At 34.7% G+C, this 17,172-nt stretch overlaps 1 long non-coding RNA gene across 2 annotated transcripts in view; it reads left to right on the forward strand.

Annotated features, from left to right (window-relative positions):
• LOC122447561 overlaps nt 1-17,172 on the forward strand; it is an 89,064-nt gene that overhangs the window by 59,315 nt on the left and 12,577 nt on the right. The window contains exon 3 of one of the 2 annotated variants that reach the window (XR_006271280.1): nt 14,556-14,627. The exons of the other annotated variant lie outside the window; for it this stretch is intronic. This is a non-coding gene — a long non-coding RNA (uncharacterized LOC122447561). The remainder of the gene's footprint in view (nt 1-14,555; nt 14,628-17,172) is intronic. 2 annotated transcript variants of the gene reach the window in all.

Below are 17,172 nucleotides of genomic sequence, written 5' to 3' on the forward strand. Positions count from 1 at the left end.
TTAAAATAGATACATCTAAAAGTGTATCTGAATCATCAAGTACAGAATCATCAAGGATAATTGGAATAATGAGTTGAAGTGGTCAGTGATAGAGGGAAATGTGACTCTGCACTTGAAAAATGTACATAACATAAATAAGAGTGTGTCAAAAGCATGGATACTTTAAGATAGGAGTACATGACATCCAAGGAGGATAGCACAAACATATAAAATAATTAACTATTTATTGAGTGGATACTATGTGAGATTCCAAGATACAATACAAAGAGACACAGGCTCTATGAATTGACAAAGTAAAGGGGAAAAAAGGTGTCAATATAACAAAGATATTACAGTTTTCTCGTTATGGCAGGTAAAATGCACTATAAAACACACTGTATGGGAATTAACAGTGTGAGAAAGAAAAGTTCCCAAGAGGGGAAGACACAAGATATAAGTTCAGGATAAATTAGTGTTGTCTGGGAAAAATCCTAGGGTTCTGTCAGTTCGAGGCAGTAAACACAATTGCAAAGTAGTGGGATACAGAGTGAGACATAAAGGCATCATGATAAAGTTAGACTGGGTCCTCCAGTGTTATGGGTATTGGAGTAATGGAGTATTCCATTAAAGTGTAACAGCTAGGGACTAGGTAATTAAACTACTTAATATATTCAAAAGTATGTTGAATTTGAATATACTTGAGAGTCTTTGAAATAATTTTATGAGTGGAGTAAACTTTTACATCTCTATCTTGAGCATTATTTTCTCATATTCTTTTCAGGAATATTCTCACATAGACGTGGATATATATTTGACACTGTAAAACTATTCTTCGATTATGACTAAGAACACAATACAAAGTCAGAAGGAAGGAGGGCTCTCAAACTCTGCCTTGTCCAGGCGTTGGTAACGGACAGGGCAGCCTGGCTTGCTGCGGTCTATGGGGTTGCAAAGAGTCAGACGTGATTGAGAGACTGACCTGATAAGACACTATAAAAATGTTTGAATAAATAGGAACATGTTTTAGGAAACCTAATTAAGACAAATAAATTGATACAAAATCTTAACTACATACAGCAAAAGTACCTGTAATATATCACAGAGTAAGATACACTTTTAACAACCACAGAGATTTACCATCTATAATTCTCATATATTAAAGATGATATATAGTTTTCTTTTCTTTTGTTTTATAAAATTCAATTCATTCACACTGAAAAAAAAATTATTTGAGAGCAAACATCTCCCTCTTCTGGAATTTTTATTAAATTCAGGAATCTAAAGCTTTTATCAAAAAACCTATTTCCCAATGTGAATATATGTGAAAACATCAATATGTTTTAAATATAACTCATTAACTCTATGAAATTCTATGCAATGTAGATTTAATTCATTTTTCTTTCTTTGCCCTTAATAATTTTATCATTTTAGGAATATTTAAACTGAGCTATAAAAACAATATTTGCCTGTTTATATTTTAAATTTTTATCACATTCATGGTCTTTGTTATGTTCTCTAAATTTTCCTGAAGTTATATTTATTTAAATAAAGCTCATACAATTCTACAGTACTTTTTTTTCCTGCAAGTTTTACTGAGATATATTTAACACAGAACTGTATATATTTAAGATGTACAGCATAATGATTTGTGGGTATTACATGTCTAAACTTGTGCTTCAAATAATAAAAGGTCAAGGCTCTATAATCTGGGAGCCATTTACCTTATCTGAAGTCAGTGAATATATTGCTCTGATGGTTGCTTTACTAACAGTAATTCCTCCACTTGTCTGTTAATCTCACAAACCTTTATTAGTAATTATGTCCCCGAGTGAGGATTTGCTTCAGTGTTTCAGTGTATTTATTTAGGCGGTTTCCGCTTACTCAGAAGCATGTAAAATTGCTTGCTTTCATTTGTCTGTCTTCTGATTATATTGTGATTGTGGAGCTTATTTCATAATACCAGAACTGCCATATATCTGGGACAGAAATATGCTTATTTTTGTTTTGAAAAGGTAACTTAGTTCTCTATAAGGAAGATGAACTGTGTTAAAATTTGAGGCAGGCAACTCAATGGACATGGGTTTGGGTGGACTCTGGGAGTTAGTGATGGACAGGGAGGCCTGGCCTGCTGCGGTTCATGGGGTTGCAAAGAGTTGGGCACAAATGAGCGACTGAACTGAACTGAATGGAAGAAATTGGGTAGCTACTGAAACAGCCTAGGTTCTCCTGATAGAAATAGCTTAAACTAGCATGAAAGGAGGTGGAAAAAAATTAATGGATACATACTGGACATAGTTATGATTATGGAATCAGTGTAATAAGAAAAATAATAAGAGAATATGAAGGTGATCTTCTTGTGGTTTGGCTTCAACAACTACATATATGGTGGTACAATTTTTTAAGAATGGGAATACAGAGAGAGTCAAAGATTTTGTGGGACAGATACACATGAGACCCCCAAACACACTGTAGCAACCTCTTCAGTATCTTCTGTATTGAAAATTTAGTGTAGGCTTTAGACCACAGGAAACTTAATCTTTGAGGATAAGCAAACATGCAATATGCATCTTATACTGTGGCTTCTATGAAAAATCTAGCTCAGAATTTGATATGAAGAAACAAACACATATACTACATTAGTAGAATTATCAAGCATCATTAATGACTAAAGTTTTAATCTACAATTCTATTAGAGAATAGCTTAACTTTATTAACACATGAGTGTATATTTCTTTAACATAAACATCAGTAGAAAATTATATAATCTTTTCAAAATATATTTATGATTTATACCTAAATGCAATTGGTACTGTTCTTAATTAGATGTAGACTCAAAGAGTGATGAATACATGTTAAGCACAGATACAAATAAAACAGGGTAACACTGATTGACAATAAGACCTCTACTGTCTTGGCTTGTGATCTTGTGCAAAGGTTATAAGACATGAGGACTTTTTTTTTTGGTCTGAAATCACTCACGTGTTTAGCAGATGCACCTCCATGTGAAGTAAAGAATGTGGCATTAAAAAATAATTCTTGCATCCTTCTAAGTTTGATTTGAATTTGTGTGCCCTGTTTCATATTTAATAAATATCTCCAAGCTCTGAATCACTCTGACATTAAAAAGTGATAAAAACAAACTAAGGTAACTTTTATAAAAAATACTAAATTAGACTACCAGCTGAGCTAACAGAGAAGTTCAAATTAGACTAATACTAGACAAAAAAAGACTAATTGGGAAGCCCTTATGAAGTATATATTATAAGAAATATATTTTTAAATATTCTATTGAGCCAGGTGTAGGGAATTATTTGTATATTTGATGAAAGTGAAAGAGTGAAGAATTTGGCTTAAAACTCAACATTCAGAAAAGTAAGATCATGGCATCTGGTCCTATCACTTCATTGCAAATACATGGGGAAACAATGGAAACAGTGAGAGACTTTTTTTGGTGGGGGAGCTTCAAAATTACTGCAGATGATGACTGTAGCCATGAAATTAAAAGACGCTTGCTCCTTGGAAGAAAAGCTATGACCAACCTAGACAGCATGTTAAAAAGCAGATACATTACTTTGCCAACAAAGGTCCATCTAGTCAAAGCTATGGTTTTTCCAGTAGTCTTGTATGGATGTGAGAGTTGGACTATAAAGAAAGCTGAGTGCTGAAGAATTGATGCTTTTGAACTGTGGTGTTGGAGAAGCCTCTTGAGAGTCCCTTGCACAGCAAGGAGATCCAACCAGTCTATCATAAAGGAAATCAGCCCTGAATATTCATTGGAAGACTAATGGTGAAGCTGAAACTCCAATACTTTGGCCACCTGATGATAAGAATGGACTCATTTGAAAAGATCCTGATGCTGGGAAAGATTGAAGGTGGGAGAAGGGGATGACAGAGGAAGAGATGGTTGAATGGCATCACTGTCCTAATGGACATGAGTTTGAGTAACTCTGGGAGTTGGTGATGGACAGGGAGGCCTGGCATGCTGCAGTCCATGGGGTCACAAAGAGTCAGACACAACTGAGTGACTGAACTGAAATTACCACATGCATGAAAATTATGATGTTTATTACTTTTAAAAAGTGGAAATTTAAATTATTTTAAAAGCAAACCTTGATTTAAAGAAAATCTGAAAAATGAAGGTAGAAATTTTGCAATTCACCCAACTAACTATCTCCTTGCACTTACAGGGTATGATTTTAAAAACATGTCTGTTCTATTCCATTAAAGTGAATGTACACTGGTAGTCAATTGCTCAGTATGCCCAGCAATATCCTTGATCAAAATATTACACACATACATCAGAGTAAGCGAATACCATGTAAAGGAGACAAGACAAAAAACTTTATCTAACAAGGAATAGCAGGTCCTTATCAATTCCAGATAATCTACTTCTGCTTCAGTGAAGACTCTAACGCCTTTGCCTGTGTGGATCACAACCAACTGTGGAAAAGTCTTAAAGAGATGGGAATACCAGCCCACCTTACTTGTCTCCTGAGAAGCCTGTATACATGTCAAGAAGCAACAGTTAGAACCTTACATGGAACAACTGACTTGTTCGAAATTGGGAAAGGAGTATAACAAGGCTGTATATTGTCACCCCGTTTATTTAGCTTCTATGCAGAATACATCATGTGAAATGCCAGGCTAGATGACTCACAAGCTGGAGTCAAGACTGCCTGGAGAATATCAACAACCTCAGATATGCAGATGATAGCACCCCAATGGCAGAAACTACAGAGGAAATAAAGGGCTTCTTGATGAGGGTGAAAGAGGAGAGTGAAAAAAATGTGTTAAAACTCAACATTCAAAAAACTAAGAACATGACATTCAGTTCCATCACTTCATGACAAATAGAAAGGAAAAAAAGTGGAAGCAATGGTAGATTTTTTTTTCCCTTTGGGCTTCAAAATCACTGTGGATGATGAGTATGGCCATGAAATTAAAAGACACTTGCTCCTTGGAAGAAAAGCTATGACAAACCTAGACAGTGTATTAAAAAGCAAAGACATCATTTCATCAGCAAAGGTCCACATAGTTAAAGTCATGATTTTTCCAGTAGTCATGTATGAATGTGAGAGTTGGACCATAAAGAAGGCTGAGCACCAAAGAATTGATGCTTTTGAATTTTGGTGCCAGAGAAGACTCTACAGAGTCCTTGGAGTACAAGGAGATCTAACCAGCCAACCCTAATGGAAATTAACACTGAATATTCATTGGAAGGACTGATGTTTAAGTTGAAGCTCCAATACTTGGCCCATCTGATGTGAAGAGCCAACTCATTGGAAAAACCCTGATGGTGGGAAAGATTGAGGACAAGAGTAGAACAGGGTGACAGAGGATGAGATGGTTGGATAGCATGACCAACTCAATGGACTTGAGTTTGAGCAAAATCTGGGAGACAGTGAAGAAAAGGGAAACCTGGCATGCTGCAGACCCCAGGGTCACAGAAAGTCAGAAATGACTTAGTGATTGAATAACAACAATTGAAGGTAGTTAAAATATGTGATGAATAAGGTAGAAGATCCATCAGAAGCAGCAATCTGAAATGGAATTAGACAATGAACTAAAATAGAAATATATAGTTAACAGGCACTCAATGCATATGTGCTGAAAAAAATGACTCACCCAGAAAATGAAGTAACATTACTACATAATGTATAGATAAATTATATAAGAAAGCCAACACATTTTATTTAGTATATTCCACTAAAGTCATACTGACTCAGGTCTCAGAAAAATGATTATTTTTTTCAGTCACTAGGCTCTTCAGTTCTATGAAATTATTTTATAAATTTCTTGCAATTGTTCAGATACTTTTCAACAAAAACCTAATAATGTATTATTCTTCAAAAATACACTTCTGGTATGTTTATATACATATATATATATGTACATGATTACTCTAAATGCATTTGAAAGGGTCATTATTATTCAAAAGAGACCCTACATTTGTTAAAGAATGGATAAAAAGATATATGGAGATTAGAGATGCTTTGTAATAGTTATTCTTTGAACCATAAGCATAACATGATTTAAGATTTAAAATATCCTTTACTATACGGGTAATCATTTCTCATAAGGCTACAAATCACTTCCAAATAATCTAACACTTTTATTGACTTTCATGAGGCTACACAGATATTTTATAGTCTATTTTAGATCAGTAAGTGACAATGCTTGGCAACTGCAGAATGGAAAGTTTTCCCTAATTTTTAGCTTATTTTATATGTTTTTTTACAATAGTAATCAGAAAATACCAAGACATACAAGCAGCTAAATTATCTATAGAAACAGATCAGGTGAGAACTGGCAATATAAGAATGCCATCAAAATAGACTGTACTAAATTCATATATTTTCAACAATATAATCAGAGTATTTGTTGAGCATTACTTAAAAACTCTTTTCAGTAAACTATAGAGATATTGTAAAACAGATTTACTGTCACATGATTAAATAATATCTTATAGCTACATATTTTAATTCTGAAATAATTTTGATATATATGTATATAAAAATCTATTATTATCATATCTTTCATCATAAATATATATGATACTGAAGCTGAAACTCCAATACTTTGGCCACCTGATGTGAAGAGTCAACTCTGGAAAAAGACCCTGATGCTGGGAAAGACTGAAGGCAAAAAGAGAACAGGGTAGCTGAAGATGAGATGGTTAGATGGCATTACTGACTCAATGAACAATTTGAGAAAACTCTGGGAGATAGGAAGGACAGGGAAGTTTGGTGTGCCACAGTCCTTGAGTTTGCAGAGTTGGAAGGACTGATGCTAAAGCTGAAGCTCCAATAATTTGGCCACCTAATGCAAAGAGCCAACTCATCAGAAAAGCCCCTGATGCTGGAAAAGATTGAAGGTAGGAGAAGAAGGGGATGACAGAGGATGAGATGGTTGGATGGCAGCACCGACTCAATGGATATGAGTTTGAGCAAGCTCTGGGAGTTGATGATGAACAGGGAAGCTTGATGTGCTGCAGCCCATGGGTCACAAAGAGTTGGACAAGAGTTATGGACCGAGGAGGCACACACACACAATTTAGAGAGCATGCAGAAACATCCTATATAGCTATTGATTCTCAAGACTCTTTGCTATGACTCAGTTCAGTTCAGTTCAGTCACTCAGTCATGTCCAACTCTTTGTGACCTCATGGACTGAAGCACGCCAGGCCTCCCTGTCATCACCAATTCCCGGAGTTTACTCAAACTCATGTCCACTGAGTCAGTGATGCCATCCAGTCATCTAATCCTCTGTTGTCTCCTTCTCCTCCTGCCCTCAATCTTCACATAAGGTGGCCAAAGTATTGGAGTTTCAGCTTCAGCATCAGTCCTTCAAATGAACACCCAGGACAGATCTCCTTTAGGATGGACCGGTTGGATCTCCTTGCTGTCCAAGGGACTCTCAAGAGTCTTCTCCAACACCACAGTTCAAAACACCACAGTTGCTATGACTAGGTTGAGATCAATGAATTGATGGTTTTATAGATTTTACAGTGGCTCATTTCAATAAACTCTGCTTCAAGTTGCGATTTTTAGCACAATGGCAATCAGAACATTATTAACTGAAATTTTACATTTTTATAATTGTGAAATCAGTTTAATATATGTAGGACAATACAAGGACATTTGCAATACATATTTATGATTGTCAGTTATTATAGTCTATAATCTTTTGTAACAGAGTTAAATGGCTTTATCTGTCAGAAAGAAGGAAAAATCATTTCTTTCTTTCAAGTTTGAAAATCGCATCTTATGAGGCAAAGCACAAGTACTTTGAAACAGTTTGAAAGAAGTTTTAATTTGTATGGGAAAGAAGCATCTTATTTTATTTTTGTGTTTTGTCATTTTTATTGTTAGATGATAAATCCTAATAATACCAATAAGCTGTTTCCTATTTTTAATAAAGTACTTCACTAAAAGTCCTAAAAAAGGCTTCTGTTTTCTCAAGGTGAGAGAAGATAATTAACTTTTTTCTTTCTTTTGCTTTTGAAATAAGAAAATATTAAGCAAGTGGGCCAATAAAGAGGTAGAGTCTACCTCTAATGAGAAAAAAATAGTGGAAAGATAGTGCGAAAAAAAATAAAGCAACAAGAAAAAATGTCCCTGGTCATGAAGTGGGACTGCTATTGTATATATTTTGCTTATGAGACAATCAGTGAAATCTGCACGAGGTCACTAGGAAAAAAGCTGAAGCACAGAAAGTTTACATAATATTTCATGATCACAACTTTATTCATCCAAAGAGCTGAGGGACATTGCAACATGCTTCCACTGAAAACATTGGATAGAAAGATTTTTTGTTCCATTTTGCCTTTTTTTCTTTGCTTTTTAGTCTGTTTGTTATTCACTGGTGAATTTTCTTGCTATCAATGTCCAGAAAATAATTTTAATCAGAATAATGTAAAGGCTGGCAGGAACACTTGATTTACACATATGCGGCACAGAGGAGCTAGAGACATGCTTTCTAGTACTGGCACAGCCCAAATAAAATAACATTTTGCCCAAAGAAAGATGTTTGCAGACTTTATTAGGAAATTCCTTCTGCCGATTATAGTAAGATATTGGCACACTTATTGACAAATAATTCTGAGTAGAAATGGTTACAGTGAAGGACACTCCCTTTGTATCCTTGTACCCTGGGCTCACTTCGTTCTGTGCTCTCATAGAAATTAACACCACAGGTCACATCTGATCTTTCAGATTGTAGATACTTCTGAGATCCTTTTGTCTCAGGTTAAAACAGGATTTCTTGAATGTCACAGACTTAGTTTTATTCATCTTTACACATTTATCACCTAATACACTATATTTCAGATTTTTAGAGATCAAAAAGTTTAACCAATTTACCCCATCTTTATGTCACTCTTATGTGCCACTGTGTAGATAAACATGCCACTATGAAGATAAAAATATGAGATTACTCCATATATAGGTAGACAGAATCTAATAGTATGCTCTAATTTGCACTAAAATGGTATTAAAGGAATAGATAGCTGTGATACTTCTGAGATGAACCCCCAAATTGAAAGGCATAACCTAAACAACACAGTAACGTTAAATTCAGTGACTTTGGGAGAGGATCTTTTAAACCATAAAAACACTTCAAAGTCAGTGGTGTAGTGATTCGGTTTTGACCAGAGGCTTCTTCCTGCTGGCCACACCTCTAGGGCGTGTGTTCATCTAACTAGCTACAGTGCCTACTGGTAGGAACTACCCTGGCCCTCGGAGGAAACATTTTCCATTTTGGACCCATTTCCCTCACCACGAGGTTTTCTTTTTCACACTGGTGAACCCATTCAGCTTCATGGAACCATCAGAGTCTGAATACCTGACCCTCATAACAACACTGTTCAACTTCTATTGTCTGGGAACCCACCTAAGTGCTTCTGGCCATAGGATGCCATATTATTAACACAGATCTTATTTCTTAAAGTATAGGCAGTAAAAAGTAGAGGCCAAAATTCATGTTCAATATATTAAAAAAATATAAGGTCATCTTGATAAGTATACATAACATGCTATGTGAGTGTTATGCTTTACATAAGAAACTGTACTTCTTATGAAGAAATACTGATGCAGACACAAAGCAAAAAGAAAGTCTAATCAACTGATTTCATGACTTAGCTTCTTTGATAAATCCAAATCCATTTTATCTCCTTTTTTTTTAAAAAAAGAAATAATCATTTATCCTACATCCTCTGTAACTTTATTCATTTGTCTATCCCATTACAAAACAAATTTTTTACCAGCAGTATGCTCATTCAAGCCAGACAGACTTTTTTAGGTACTCTATACATAATTATTTAATCATTCAGCATGCATCAAAAAATGAAACTAAGCATAACCTCAATTTAGATGGTTTACAGATCAGTCTCTTAGAAATTCAGGACAGCAAATACCATCCAGTCCTCAATGATACTTAAAATTATTTGCCAAGTTTTGCTTATATTTCACATTAGCAAGTAGTCTTTATTTTTTTTTTTAATTTGTTACAAATTTAATAAAAATAGTTTTGTTTTTTTTTCTTTAATTTTTTTATTAGTTGGAGGCTAATTACTTCACAACATTTCAGTGGGTTTTGTCATACATTGATATGAATCAGCCATAGATTTACACTTATTCCCCATCCCGATCCCCCCTCCCATCTCCCTCTCCACCCGATTCCTCTGGGTCTTCCCAGTGCACCAGGCCCAAGCACTTGTCTCATGCATCCCATACTTACGTGGTATAACTTTCCCACTTTCCACAGTGTTTGCCATGAGAAGACAGGTTGTTACCTAAGTTGTTTAGGTTATTTCTTAATTGGCAATCTCGTCAAATAACTTGCCATTTAGATTTCCTAAGCTAGTTTGGCAGGCCATAATCTGTGTTAATTTTATCAAAATTGTTTTAACTGATTAAAATATTATATAACTATTCAGAGAAAGGAAATATGATTTACTGAAGCATTAACTTAAAATTGAAGTAAATGTTTTTAGAGAAAGATTATGTCTATGTAAATCATTTTTTTATTTTTAATTCAGTTTTATTTATATTTTAATGGTTTTAGATAAAAGGCAGGACAAAATAGCAGTTTTTAGTAATGGTTGTATAATCTACTGGGCAGCATAAAAGCAAATATAGTAAAAGATAATTCCATTATGCCAAATTAGCCTCTCAATCTCAGATACCTCACTTCAAAAACTGAAGGAGATAATACATTTCTGAAGTCAAATCCATGTCTAAGGTATAAAAAGCCAACATGTAAAGTTTCATGCCTTTTTATTTGTTCACTTCTGACAACTTCACCCTATTTGAGGGATATAAAAATTCCCTGGAAGAAAAGATTTGCTCCTTGATAGATTAATTCTAAATTATATTAAAAATAATTAGCAATAGATATTACAAAATATTTACAAGGCTTCTAGAAGTCTATCTTATTAAGATATTGCAATTAATATTGATTAGTTATGAGTATAAACAGCTATGAAAACATGAGCATGCTCCCTTAAAACAAGACGACTGTCAATCTTAGAGTATGGTTATGATTTTGATAAACAGATTGCATTAATTTCCTAAAACAATTTTGTCTTCTCTATAAATAATCAGAATGAATGAATTAAGGTAATGTTAAAAGGAAGTACTATTTAAAGTTTGAAAAATAAATCAATAGAAATATTCTCTCAAAATCTGTACCTGTACAAAGGATCTGTGTGCATCTATATTTCTGTTTTTCCTATTAAGACTACATAGTAATTTTAGTGTGCAGTTATGTTTGCCTGTGTTATCTGTGCCTCTGTGCTGGATTTTCACTTATTTTAACAATCTCTCTTGCTGAAAAAGTTCAGCCTATAAAATTCTGGACTGCATATTTGCTGTTTATGTATCATTTATTCATTTACTAATTAAATTTTGCAGAATTTAATTGAGTTCACCAGGTGTTTTCAACATTCTCCCTTTTTACTATGCTAGTGAAAGTGAGGGAAAGTTGCTCAGTCATGTCTGACTCTTTGTGACCCAATGCACTATACAGTCCATGGAATTCTCTAGGCCAGAATACTGGAGTGGGTATCCTTTCCCTGCCCTGGGGGATCTTCCCAACCCAGGGATTAAGCCCAGGTCTCCTGCATTGCAGGTGGATTCTCTACCAGCTAAACCACAAGGGAGGCCCTTCACTCTGCTAGTATGTTAAATTTTAACTATCTTGTCACTAGAGAGACTAATCTGATATCTATGTTATATACATTTGGAAATATTTATATTGTTAATATCAAAATTTATATGGCTAGATATTTTAATCCCATTGCAGAAGATAGGGATAAATAGTAAGTAGGGTAGTAACCAATATTTCACACTGGTGGTGGTTTAGTCACTAAGCCATGTCTGACTCTTGTGACCACATAGACTGTAGCCTTCCAGGCTCCTCTGTCCATGGGATTTTCCAGACAAGAATACTGGAGTGGATTGCCAATTTCTCCTCCAGGGGACCTTCCCGACCCAGGAATTGAACCCATGTGTCCTGCATTGCAGGCAGATTCTTTACTAACTGAGCTGTAAGGGAAGCCCATACTTCACACTATGTACTAAAATACTGTTAATGAAAATGTCACAGATAGTAGCTGTTATACTCTATGCATACAATTTTATACTTAACAGAGTAAGCGATAGAAAAAAATTATTTGCTGTCAAAGGAACGAGACCTTTAGTTTCAGTTTTTGGAAGACTGAAGCCTAATCATAATTATGCTTGATGGTATTCAATTTTCTCTCATTCACTAAAAGAAGCCACATATTCAAAATAACTATACATTTTAAACCACTATAGCTAAATAAACCCTGGAGAAGGAAATGGCAACACACTTCAGCATTCTTGCCTGGAGAATTCCATGGACAGAGGAGCCTGGTAGGCTACAGTCCATGGAGTTGCAAAGAGTCAGACACAATTGAGCGACCAACACTTTTATATTATTTTTAGGATTAATACATGTCATATGGTTCATTGTAGTTAAAACAACTGTGGTAAAACTAATGTAAACATTTTTTTTTTCATCTTATAATTCTAAATAGGCAAATAAAGTATAGGCAAAAGCCTTGATCTTAGCATAAATTCATGGACAAAGAAAATATATTAATGTCATGGGTTTTTTTGGGCAACAATTTCAGTGAAAGTTTGACTCTCAGAGGAGAAATGTATGAATAAATGAATATGTAGTGAGCATGAAGTATGGAATCTTAAGAAATTCAATATTCTATTTTCGTTTCATCAGTGTAAAAAATTCTGAAGTAGTCATAAACCAGTATATGTGTGAAGTAAACTGCAGTGTACACAGGTATTCCTAAATGTCTATTTTCTTAACCAACTTCTAAGTTCATTTCCATTATTTAATTACTTAATTGTTCAAACATGCAGCCTATCAAAATACAGAGAGTCAGGGTCTGCTACAAACTAAGGCTTGTGACCCTCAAAATTCATGGGTCATGATGACACAACTTTAGGAAGGGCATAAAATAGAGCCCAGAGAGCCCCTTCATTCCTTCGACCATGTGAGGACACAGGGATAAGTCAGCCATGTATCTGGAAGGCTCGCACTGGACACCAGATCTGCCAGTGCCTCAAGCCTGGGCGTCCCAGCCTCAAGAACAGTGAGAAATAAAGTTGCTTATTGCCATCACTCTGTGGTACTTTCATTATAGCAGCTCAAACAAACTAAGACTGGATCTTGGTATGTATATGTATAATTCCAAAAATCCACACTAGGATAGCATACAGCTTAAAACTGTTAAGAAGATTGCAGTCTTGCAAGGAAAAATAGAGATATAGCATGGTATGGTTTTTCTTCCTGTGTCAACAAAAATGTGAAAAAAAGGTTAAAGAAAGTAAATGAGATGGAAAATTTGGTGACTTGTTTATTTGATCCCTCTGACTGATAATTATTTTCTTTAAAATGTAAATCCTTTTTGATATTGAGAAGTAAGCTTTTAGAGATTGACATGTCATTTCAAGATGCTAACCAGAAATAGCACCTTTCAGGTTACATTTCTAAATTGATTCTTCTTTACTTGGCAGTTGAGAACTGGCCTTTATGTGCTAACTCTCTAATTACTTTATGACAGTGATATACTCAAATATTTGAAAATTTAAGGAAACAACCGTGTTAATTAACAACACATTATTCTAGTGTTCTGACCGCTTTTGTCATTAGATTAACACTTTCAGCAAAGGATTAGATTAAATGATTAAGTTAACATTAATTCCAGTGTCATAAAAGATAGTTCTGATAAAATGAAACCAAATATATATGCATTAAAGCACACACAAGGAAGAAAAACTAATACGCATTTTAAATGTATTTAAAAATATACTCAGCAAATTTTATAATAAAATTAAAAATCTATTGCCATTGTCAGATAATTAGGAGATTAAATTCTTAAGTTGGACTTTATTAATTAATTAAACATTGTGCTGTCCTTAGTCGCTCAGTCCTGTCTGACTGTTTGTGACCCCGTGGACTGTAGCCTGCCAGGCTCCTTGTCCATGGGATTCTCCAGCAAGAATCCTGGAGTGGGTTGTCATTCCCTCCTCTAGGGGATCTTTCCAACCCAGGGTTCAAACCCAGGTCACCCTCATTCCAGGCAGACTCTTTACTGTCTGAGACACCAGGGAAGCCAATTAAACATTATTAGTTATTAACTACACTAATGACTATAGTTCTAATCTCATGTTATATGAACATTTCAGAACTTGGCACTGTCAGCAAGATCAGAGAAGTAATGATCATTTTACTTGATCATGATAAAAAGAATCATTTTGATCCAAGCAAATCAGTGAAAGAAAGGAAATGCTATTATTGCTATTGCCAACAAAAATTTATTTTATAAGCATTTTACCATTTTGACTGCCCTGTAAAAAAATCGTACCTGCATAAATAAGAATGATTTAACATTTTTCTGAGATTTTTCAGAAAAATTTATTTTTTTCAGTGGGTTTGAAATATGGGACAGTCTAATATTTGGCTAATTTACTCTGAGCATATATTTGCAACTAATTGTATATGGTATTAAACAAATACAATTTGCTTTTCAGAAATAATCTTTTAAGTCACTCCATCACTCTACTAAAACACTGAACTGAGCAAATATGCAGAGTTCTGATTCGGTAAGTTGTCACAATGTATATTATCTCTAACACAGAGAACTCTGAAAAGTTTTTAATTTGTATATATGAGTTATTTCCATTATATGTTATCTACCTTGATTCTTTACTGCTATAGTGATAAATTTAGAAAAACCCAGCCAACTGAAACAGAAAGCAAACAAAATGTAATATGTAAAAATATTTAAAATGTAATATTCATTGGGAGAAATCAAAGAATACATTTGATCATGTAAAAAGAAATATACTGATGAACCTATATGCAAGGCAGCAATGAAGACACAGACATAGTGAAACAGATTTATGGACACAGATTTATGAAAGGAGAGGGTGGGACAAATTGAGAGACTAGCATGGAGACATATACATGACATGACATGACATTACATATGGACACAGATTTATGAAAGGAGAGGGTGGGACAAATTGAGAGACTAGCATGGAGACATATACATGACATGACATGACATTACATTACCATATGTAAACTAACCCTAACCCTAACCCTAATTTTAGACAGCCAGGGGGAATTTGCTCTATGGCCCAAGGAACTCAAACCTGGTGCTCTGTGGCAATCTAAAGGGATGGGATGGGGTGGGAGGTGGTAGGAGATTCAAAGGTGGGGGGGATATAGGTATATCTAAGGCTGATTCCTGCTGATGCATGGCAGAAACCAACACAATGTTGTAAAGCAATTATCCTCTAATTAAAAATAAATAATGAAAAAAAGAGAAATACATGTATGTCCTGAAAAACAGAAATGGTTTTACTTTAACAGCTTTTCACTAACAAGTATTTTTTGCAGTGTTACTGTGAAATCATCACTGCACATAAACTTTTGGGTTGTCACAAGGAATCATATATTCTTTAAAACACTATTTTATGAAAGTGCTCCTAAACTCATCCTTGTTTGTTGGAATAAACTGAATTATACTGTAAATTTTTACTGTCAAAACTGTATGCAAGCTATTACTATATCTCACAGAATTCAGTCACTGTAACTCATATATGGAGAATATTGCACCAGAAGATAAGCACTATTATATTTTTTCGAAAGCAAAACAAGTCACTTTTCAGGACCATTTTGAATAGATACTTTATCAATATTTTCTTCTGTGACATAGATTATCCAAGAGACTCACTGACAGGAGTAAATTCACATATCAAGTAATAGATTAAATTGTTATATCATAAGCTGCCTAGAGCACATTAAAATCATGTGCTGTTATTTCATTATGTATAATATATTTGAGAAAACTGAGGGTCAGTAAACTGCTTCTCTAGTCTAGTCTACTTTTATCTCATTTTCTTACTTACATTATGAGCATTTTTTTGACAGATTACATTTTGGGGTTGAAGAGAAATAAATGTTTATAAAAATATTTTATAAGAAATGAGATACATTTTTTTTTAGCTTTCTTATCCTGCTGTTTTTTTTGTTGTTGTTGTTTTTGTTTTTTCATTTTTTTTCCATCTCCACTGACATTTTTTGATGTACATCCTTCATAAAAGTAAATGAAACATCTCTGGACCAGAAAGCCAGTGGCATAATTCAAGGGAGTAGGAAGACTGATAGATACTTGATGAGGGACTGGACAAGGAGTAGAACTTTGGGTTAAAGCAACAGCCAGAGGCCACATTATTTAGAACTTCAGCAAGAGTACATTAGTTAGTCAATAAATATTTATTAACTGCTTGCTATATGCTAGGCCCTCTACTAAGAACTTGATTTTGCCAAGACAAGAAAGAGAAAATCTCTGCCTTTGTGAATCTTGCTAAAATAGTTTTGAGTGAAGAGTATCACTTTAGTTTGTGTGGACAACAGAAAGGAGGACAAGATTGAATCTAGGAAATGTATCAGGCAGCTATTGAAATACTTTTGGTAAGAGATGATGATAAATTGAACAACTATAAAGGTAGTTTGGCAACAGTTACAAAAATTTGCTCATTGTGAACTCCATCTGAGGAGTTACTAAAATAAACAATATCATAAATATATTTTAAGCACCGAGAGTATAACTTGTAGAAGACGATATCATGTATATAATCATTCAGTTCAGTTAAGTTCATTTGCTCAGGTGTGTCTGATTCTTTGTAACCCCCTGAATCACAGCACGCCAGACCTCCCTGTCCATCACCAACTCCCGGAGTTTACTCAATTGCATGTCCATCGAGTCAAGATGCCATTCAGCCATCTCATCCTCTGTCGTCCCCTTCTCCTTCTGCCCCCAAACCCTCCCAGCATCAGGGTCTTTTCCAATGAATCAACTCTTTGCATGAGGTGGCCAAAGTATTAGAGTTTCAGCTTCAGCACCAGTTCTTCCAATGAACACCCAGGACTGATCTCCTTTAGGATGGACTGGTTGGATCTCCTTGTAGTCCAAGGGACTCTCATGAGTCTTCTCCAACACCACAGTTCAAAAGCATCAATTTTTTGGCGCTCAGCTTTCTTCACAGTCCAACTCTCGATCCATACATGACCACTGGATAAACCATAGCCTTAACTAGACGGACCTTTGTTGGCAAAGTAATGTCTCTGTTTTTTATT

The sequence above is a fragment of the Cervus canadensis genome, chromosome 9 (genome assembly GCF_019320065.1).
Source record: "Cervus canadensis isolate Bull #8, Minnesota chromosome 9, ASM1932006v1, whole genome shotgun sequence".
NCBI classification, from domain to species: domain Eukaryota; kingdom Metazoa; phylum Chordata; class Mammalia; order Artiodactyla; family Cervidae; genus Cervus; species Cervus canadensis.